The sequence below is a fragment of the Pterocles gutturalis genome, unplaced genomic scaffold (genome assembly GCF_000699245.1).
Source record: "Pterocles gutturalis isolate BGI_N339 unplaced genomic scaffold, ASM69924v1 scaffold22703, whole genome shotgun sequence".
Lineage (NCBI taxonomy): Eukaryota > Metazoa > Chordata > Aves > Pterocliformes > Pteroclidae > Pterocles > Pterocles gutturalis.
This window is the reverse complement of record NW_010121104.1, coordinates 15519-24882: the sequence shown is the minus strand read 5'-3', so window position 1 is coordinate 24882 and position 9364 is coordinate 15519.

The following is a 9364-nucleotide window of genomic DNA, read 5'->3' as shown; positions in this document are numbered from 1 at the left end:
TTGCATGGTGGGTTATTAGGCAGCCAACTCTGCTAAAGAAAGGCCAGGATGATCATGGAGATGAGGAGCTGGATCACCCCAGGACTATTTCTGAGAGCTCCAAGAGCACTTTGGGAAACAGCCTATGACACTCAAGAGCCCAACCATGCAATGCCAACTGCCCTGGAAGATATAGCAGCACCAGCCTCACTGAAGTTCTTACACAGAAATTAATCCCACAGGGATTAATTAACTTCTGACGGGCCTCAGTTTGAAAAGTGTGGTGACCATTTCCTGAATCACAGTTATCACTCAGGCATTTCTCAGACAACAACAGAACACAGAGACTTGGATTGCTTCTGGCTTTCCCAGGCAGGGTTTATCATGGGCTAGGAAATTAAGTAATCGTTCTTGGTTTCTCCAAATTACAGGTTCAGCATTGGGACATCTGGTTTGAGCAGAGCTCTAACACTTGATAGTGTGAACAGCAACAGCTTATTATTAGTGCTGCTTCAGTCCTGAATGGGGACAGGGAGTCAAATGCCTCCCCAGAACAGGACTACACAGGTGGTCATTCAGGGATGTTTCATGCCTTATGCACTGTGATGCTTATTAAAGTCTGTTACCACTTTTTCCTTTTCTTCCCACTACACACCTTGTCCTCATAAACTCAGAAACTACAAAAATCGACATAAGTTTCTCTAAGGCTTGAAAGTGTAGCCAGATCAGAAAGTGATCACCACTGTGAGAAGCGTGTAGCTCTAATCATTGCCAGAAGACACTAACAAAACCTACATCCTTACCGAGCATGGACAGGACTGGGACCTGTCAGACAGAATCCAGAACAGCATTAATTGTCCAGGAACACACACCCCATTTCCAGAAGAGCCTTGGAAGCACTGGTGCTCTGGGTTATAATCACATCAGCACTTGCAGGTTCTGGACCAAGTGCCACAAAACTGTATTTTTATGTCTGTAACTCACAGGCTGCCTGTGAAAGCAAGTCCTGACTCAGTACTGCTGGAGGTATGGCATGAGTAGCTAACAAACATAGAGGAGATTTGGCACCTAAATCTCAGAGTCCTGCTGCCTCCCCCCTACTATGCCTTTTGCCTCCCTCTTCCTGGAAGTTACCCAAGGGCTTATTTTCAAACAACATTTCAGGGGATGCAGGCTAGGTATGTGAATACGCAGCACTTGAACATCTCAGTAACGACAGTTTGAAAAAGTCATCTTTGTGTTTGGTTCACCTGATGCTACAAACCCTGCAAAATCACACAAAATGGTCATCTGGCAGGCACGAGCCCTCTAACCCAATTTCTGTCACTGGGATGATACATCATACAGTTCTATTTGTCATTGCTTGCCAAAACATGTACACGCCCTGCATCTATTCAGACAACCGTGCTATTTCCATGCCAGACCTTTTAAGTTGAAATGCACGTGGTAATTGTCTAAACACCTAAGGCTCTGCTCCATGCTGAGGCCAGGAGTTGTGCTTTGTGTGCGTCTGGTACCGGAAGAAAAGGAGGGTTGCCAGACAAGCTATTAAGTTGCCATCAACACTGGTGAGGTCTCAGATCAGATTTCTCTTTACATCTAAAGCAAAGGCAGTTCCTCACACAGCTCCTGTTGCTGTTCATACTGTAAATTTGCAGTCACTGTCTCAGTAGCAATACATCAGATAAGCCAGGGGACTGTATCCATCCTTCCTCTAAGGAAGCAAACATAGCAATCTCCCACCCATCTACCCTAAATAAAGGAGAAAAAGATCTCTGCCAGATCTAGATGTTCTCAAAATCCCTAGATTCTACTAATCTTTAACTGGCCTTTAGTCCTTTTTTTGTGCTAGCCCATGCTGCAAAGACATCTCCTTCCAAATGCAGATGAATGGCATCATCTTGCATTATGAAGTTAATGGCTGCATCGTTAGCAGCATCCTGTCTCCTCAATGCTCATGCTTCTGCCTGCCTTTCCCGTGTACACATTTGAAGCAGGTATTTTTCTCCAGTACTGATTTGTTTGCCGTTTTGCATGGGGACAAGCATAATGAAAAATGTTGTACTTGCAAGTACACAAGGAGCTCTGAGGTGAATAGTCATGCTACACACAGGATTTTGTCTTCAAGATCTTCCAGGTATTGTTTCCTCACAGCTTTACGAGGAGAAGCAGTAAGGGTGTCTCATGTGCATTCTGTCCCAGGTACCTGCAGGAATTTGGCCCTTAGAATAAAGTGTCCATATAGAAATAGCCGTTATCTTCTTGTACATAGCTGCCTTTTTTTTTTTCTTTCTAATTATTCTCTTTGAGAGCTAATCAATGCTATCAATAGTCAAGGTTGTAATATTAAGAAGCAATGTTTTCCTGTGCGGGTGGTGAGGCACCGGGTTGTCCAGAGAAGCTGTGGATGCCCCATCCCTGGAGGTGTTCAAGGCTGGGCTGGATGAGGCTTTGAGCAACCTGGGCTAGTGGGAGGTGTCCCTGCCCATGGCAGGGGGGTTGGAACTTGATGATCTCTAAGGTCCCTTCCAACCCAAACCATTCGATGATTCTATGATTCTATGATTCTAGGATCAGTCTACTCTAAAATAAATCTTGTGGATCTTTCCAGGGACAGCTGCCAATTTCCATTTGTCTTTGGTGCATATTACAAAGTAAACCACCAGCAAGTTACAGATCCCACTTTGCCATCTCCAAAGCCTATGTGAAAAGGCAACATGCCTTCACGTCGCAGCTTCTGCATCAGTGGCAGTTATGAGATTCTAAAGCAATCAGGCACAATGTTCAGATGCATTCAGCTGCAACCAGAAGACTTCATCACATTTGTTAGATCATCTCAGGGAAGCACTCCAGATTTCCCAAGACAAATTCCTCCATGCTCTTTGCCCAGCTACCCAGCAGATCTGAATCCTGCAAGACTGTGCCGAAGGTGTCCACACTGCTGCTGGCTACCCTGGAGTATGAGAGAACGAGAGGACACGTGGCCATCTCACAGACTGTGGAAGCATGGCAGTTCTTAGAGTGCAGTATGGGCTTAATCAGTGTACAAAGAGAAAACTGAGAGCAGCTGAGTCACCAAACTTTACCAGTTTGCTTAGCTGAACCTACGTTAACCACATTAACTGCTAACCACCACCTGCATGGTCACTTTCAGACCAAAGGAAACCACATTAACTGCAACCTCCATGAAGACAGCTTAATTCAAGCTCTAGAGTTTAATCCAACAGGTTTACTGTGCATTTACAACAGACAGTGAAAGCACCTGGTTGCCCTTGACCTGTCCATACCTCATTTCTCTGTCTCCTCATCCAAAGGTTTCCATTTTTTCTTTCCATTTGTCACTGGGACCACAGCAAGACCTTTGACACGATACCTTTTACATGCCGTTGTGCTGAGCAACAACACACAGTCCCACCACTAGCACCAAGCAGCAAGAAGGAGATTTATTTAGCAGAATTTGCCACGTGATGGAAATGTCCAGTCCCTGAATACCTGGTGAAAACCATGTTCCTCTATCCCTTACCCAGTCACCTAGCTCTTCCTGTTCTGCACTGATGTCCGAACACCAACACAAACACATTTGTTCCCACAAACAGCTGTTCCCTACATGGCACTTCCCTGAGGGATTTGTCTTTTTGCTTTTTTTCATGTTCCTTTGGCGTAAAACCTGAGACACTCTGACCTTCTCCAGCATGGTTGCCATCCCATGAACAGAGCTCAGTGGAATTTCGTTGAAGTTCTTGAGGGATTTTTCCACTTGGGACGTTTCTCTTTCACACCAAAACAGCTTTATTAGCTATAGTTTTCTAGTCTTTTAAAACTTCTTGAACAAAGAAAATTCAGACCTGAGAAGCAACTGCCTTAAAAGATGCATATCCTTGGATGCACGTTTAATTTTATTCTAGGTGAACATCAAAACAAAACTATGTGAAGAGTAGACCTTACTGCTGGGACTGTAAGTGCAAAATAAATAATTTGAAGCCAGTTGTGCCTTGGAATTGAAGTAACCAGATCACATTCAGGAAAATGTCTTTAATCCAAAAAGGCTCACAGGATGTGGGCTTTCAGTCCTACTGAAGTGAGATTAAATGGGCACATGGTTCAAGTCAAGCTTGCTTCTAGAGACACATTCCTGAGCAGGAAAGGACTTAAGGAATTGTTTGAATGTTTTGCTGAAACACAACTACAGAAGTTGAAGAGAGTCTGACAGCAACTATTTCTTGGTGAGCCTGCTTGTGCTCTGCTAATTGAAATGCATCACAGGTCCATGGGAACTTCCCAGATACGCTGATAGTCATACCTGAAAAGCATGAAAGAGAGCTGTGCTTTTTTTATACAACATGCTTCAAAATGCCAAGTAAATTATTTTCACTTGATTAAAGAAAGCAGTCAACTTTGCAGAAAACAGTTTATTAAATACATGAGACTTGGTTGCTACACCTAATTACAGACAAAATACTGTGACTAAAGCATGCACTTATCACAGACATAATTACTATCTTGATTATTTTTTAAATGGTCTTTAATTCTGTAAATTTAAGGCTGTACCAATACCAATTTTAAAAAACACAAATAAAAAGTCACACTACAATAGTAGCAAGTATGGTACGGACAGTGAAATCAATTTCTTAACGCAGCAGAACCAGACTTCTTAAAGATTATCATAAGAGAATAAAAATGGAGCTGAAGTGCAATAAAGATGAGAATATCTCTGGAATTTGCAGATCAGTAAAAGTGAATGTCATACTCCAATTAGCACACAGCCGAATCCATTCTTTTCAAAAGCCTAATTATCTGACAACTGAACAAGGGATGGAGCCCATTAAAAGAAAAAAAAAAACAAACCAACTCTTGGTTTTACTTTCATCTTATTGAGGTCACTTTTGTACTCAAACACTAAAAGAGCATTTTCCAAGTAGACATCTGACTGAAGCGTGGCAGACAGCAGTACAACATACATTTGTTTACTCCATCCCAATTAAAGAAGAATGGAGTGTCTTACGGAAGGAACAAAACAAAACAAAACACAGTTCTCAACTGGCACAAGAGACAGACAACTTTGTTGACCATGACCAGTGAAGGACCTTACCCTGCATGACGTTCCTTCTTAAAAATATGCTGCAGAAATAATGTGGCATCCACATAGGTCAAAACTTATCCAGCTGATGAGTGAAAAGATTACCAGCCCTGTAAACCCAGTTGGGGATCTGGTGCTCAAAGTAGGTTATGAAATCTTTCCTCATTTACAGCAGCTCAGCCTTTTTGCTTGTTTTTTTCTCCAGTCACTGTGCAACTCCAGAAAGAAGGTAATTTGAGGACAATGGAGTTGAACAGATTGTTCTAAAAAAAAAGGACGGTAGTTGACAATTTTGCTCACGTTTTCAGAAAACAGTCCAGTAATGTCTCCCCTTCCCTCAGATATTCTAGAATTGCAGTGCTTAATGCATTCAAATGTATCAAAACATTACTTCTCCTTTATAAATCGCTGTATATATAATCTCACAAATGCAAGGGCAAGAGATCTATGTAAGAAGGTGTCCTGTGTACAGAAAACTGCATTCTGAGTGGAAGACATAGCACTGCTCATGCCAAGATCTCTGCCTTAAACAGCTGATTACAGCTGGGGCTTGCAAAGGTGTCTAAAAAAAACCCTGCAAATTCCAATGGGGTTTGGATGGATAATTATCTTCTGGCTCCTTTCAGCAGCACAGCCTAAGATATAGCTTTTTCTACAAAAACAAAAACAAAAAGCAGAGAAAGTTTATCTTGCAATATAATGCACTTCAGATGAAATGCAATTACAAGAGCAATTACAGGACGGACAAGTAAACTGAAGACATCACAGTGATTGGAGGGTGGTATCTAAACCAGCACACCATTACTATCAGTCAGTTTGCATCTTGATACTAGTGAACCATGGTGAAAATCAAACAAATGCAACTACAGACTCTGCCACAGGCAGCAGGCTAAATCCTAATGCCAAGTCTGCACCTGTAGAACTGTAACTGCATTTCCAGCATGCAAAATAAGGGATATTGATGGCTTTTCTGATTCAAATCTAAGCTGTAGATAATGCAGACATATCTAACTTCACAATGGAAGAGAAAAAGATCGGGAAAAAGCAGCTGCTGTGCTGCAGGAATCTCATGCATTTTTTTTTTCACAAGTTGGGCCAACACGTAGAAGAAGCTAGGAAGATCAATTGGTAAGACAATTGGTGCAATGGGTGGGACCACAGAGACTCAGATCTAGCTATAAATAGAAGAAGTGCAGGAAATAAGGCTGTGTATCACTGCCTTGCATGTTTAATATTAGGGCCACATAGGCAGGCGTTCTGCAGAGTCAACACTCTTCACTAGTGGAAGCATGTGTTCATGTGTGAATGGCTACTAGACAAGCAAAACAATGGAGAAGCATATTGCCGATGGTCTCAGCTGGCTTCTGGTCAGGAGCCTCAAGAGCTACCAATTTTCAAAGGACAATAAAAGGGATAGACATCTCTGAAGAGAGCCCTATTTCCACCAGAAGATGGGAACTGAGGTGCTGCAAAAGGCTTCTAAGCGTCATAATCACTGTGGAAGGTTTAGATCTTCAGCTGGTTTTCATATTCATCAATGTGTGGGGGACTGGCTTGCGACCTACTACATGGGATGATTTTTCAGTGTGTTCTGGGCTGCATCCTTTAATATTGCCTTTTGTAAATGTCCTGGGTATCACAAAAAGGAGCAGCTACACTGAAAATTTTGGCATAAACTTCTTTTTCGGTAGTATTTTATATCACAAGGGCTGTAAATGGTCTTGCTGGGGAACAGAGATGGCCCTAGACCAGTACCTGTTATGGATTAATTCAATACACTCTTTGTTTTCCCTATCATACAGTTTTTCTGGGAACTTGGTATTCCGATTTGGAAAGTCTTTTCAAGATATGTAAGAGGCTTTAGTCTCTCAGCAGAGATGGAAAACCAATGCTTAGTCTTTTCTTTCTTCCACACAAAATACTATTTTAAAGACCAGCCTGGGTGCAGTTGGCCATGTCTGGTGGCTGGGAAATGTACCAGACAAATTAACATCTTGCATTTCCCTCCTGCCTGTGTCTATGACTACAGTATAGTAAGATTTCAGACTGTCAAAATCTCATCAAAATCAAAATGATTGTGTATCTGTATGCATGTTTACTATACTGCCAGATTCTAAGCAGAGGGTGGAAAAAGTACTGAAAATGCAATGTCAGAATTTTGATAAACAGGGGCTTATCTGCCATGAAAGCAGTTGGAAAGAATGAGACCAAAAATCTTGAACTTGAATTTCATCCAAGTCTCATTTGGCAGCAATGCGTGGCTTCAGCAGAGGCAGAACAGGGACTGGAATCCACCACTTGACCAGGCTGACACTTGTTTACAAGAGCAGGTTCACAACTGTTATGAGAGCTAACGGTTTCTTATGGTAATAAGAGGATTGCTTTCATTAAATGGCGTTTTAGCATGCTCCGGAATAACTTGAACAGGCGTTGCTAATCACTGGACCCATTACCAACAGGAACATTTGGGTACTACACATTCCCTCCTACCCCTGTCATTCACAGTTGTCAGACTGCTGCTGCTGGGGAAGCTGGCATTTTCAGCTCTACTAAAGGTTTTTTTTCAGAATGAAAATTAATGAGAAGACACTTTAAAGAAAAGAAGAAGAGTTTAAGACATTTTTTTCTCCTTTTTTTTTTTTTTTTTTTTTTAGCTTCAAGCTGATAAGTGATCATCTGTGCAGATCAAGATATTAGAAATTTGGTACTTCCTGCCTACCACAACATAGTGATTCCTTCTACAGAAGGCACTAAATACTGGCTTAAAAGAGAAAATTAACATCAGAATGCAGAGTTTTACCATAACACAAAAACACCTGGCAACTGACACAGCTTTGTAGTACAGTTTTTGGTTACCTACAATGGTGGTGATTATAGCAGCAATGGTAAGCATTTTTACAAGTACCACATAAACATACAAATGTCAGAACATCTAGAAAACATGCAAAATTTCAACAGCAACATCACTGAATCACACAATGCATAGAAATATTATTATTATTATGATTATTATTATTTGGCAAGACAGGGAATCTTTGTCTTGTAAAGCAAAAGAATTAACAAAATCTACTTCTTTACAAACTGTTCTTAAAAAAGTTGAGTTGTCATTAAAGTCAGTGAATAGAAGTTAGCCTTAGGAGAGGTTTAACTCTGAGAATGAATTGGTCACTTAGGAGAATTCACATTGCTAGGAGGAAATTTGGTTACCTTTAAGCAAAATATGTTTTTTCAGCTGCTGTTTTGGGAGAAACAGCGCTAATCTTGTCAATTTACAAAATGGGAGAAAACACATTCACATTAAAATATTAGAAAGATTAAACATTGCATGCAGGGAAGGATAAAAGCCTTACTTTAGCTGTTTCTCTCTAGCACTGCTCACCATGAGACCAAGGGTTGTCATAGCAAAAATGCTTTTCAAAGGCAGAATTAAAGCCAGCAGATAATTAAAACAAATGGAAAAGATTTTCTAATTCCAGTGTAAAACAAAGTAGGATATTAAAGGATAAGGATTATGCTTTCCTTCTTTAGAAAAAAAAGACAAAAACTCCCACTGTGTTTGCCAGGCTTTCCCACTGCCTTTCCACCATCTTCATCACACTTAGATATTCCATTTCTTTTTCTTCCAGTCTTGAATAATTTGGTCATGTCTCAAGACGACCCCGAGATACATGGGTCAGGCAGACCAAAACAAACACTGGCAACTTGACTATGGCCAAGCAATGTCCTTTCCTGCATACTTCAGACCCATTTGTTCCAGTGGGGCTTGTCATACGCCTACAATAAATTGCAGTTCACAGCCTGAGCTGGACGGAAGCAGGCAGCATGGGCATGAATTTCTCACAGTGCTCTGCAGAACCGGCTCCAAATCCTCTACAGCAGCAGCACTACCTGGCTTCCAGGCACTGCCATAAACAGGAGCAAAATCAGGTTCTCACCATGTCTTCCCCTGACAGCTTTCAGACTCCATTAAGATGTTTTGTGTCATGTTTCATCCTTGAACGGTCTGGATACGTCTGCACCTGCATTTCACACCTGTGTACCCAGCCTTGCACAGATGAACCCAGTTGTGCAAGCTGCTCACAGAGAAAGCTCTTGCAGACAGCGAAGCTTGCAAGAGCTGAACCATAAGCACCATGCAGAAAGCTAAGGTCTCCACAAAGCAATTTACACTGCAGTCATCATTCAGTGCACCCTCAGCCTCAGAGTCACTAGGAGAAGATTTGTCCTTCTACACAAAAGTTACCAAAATCAGTTCAAAGCCACTTACTATCACCTTGCCTTCTGGATCTACACTTTGCACCCACTGCA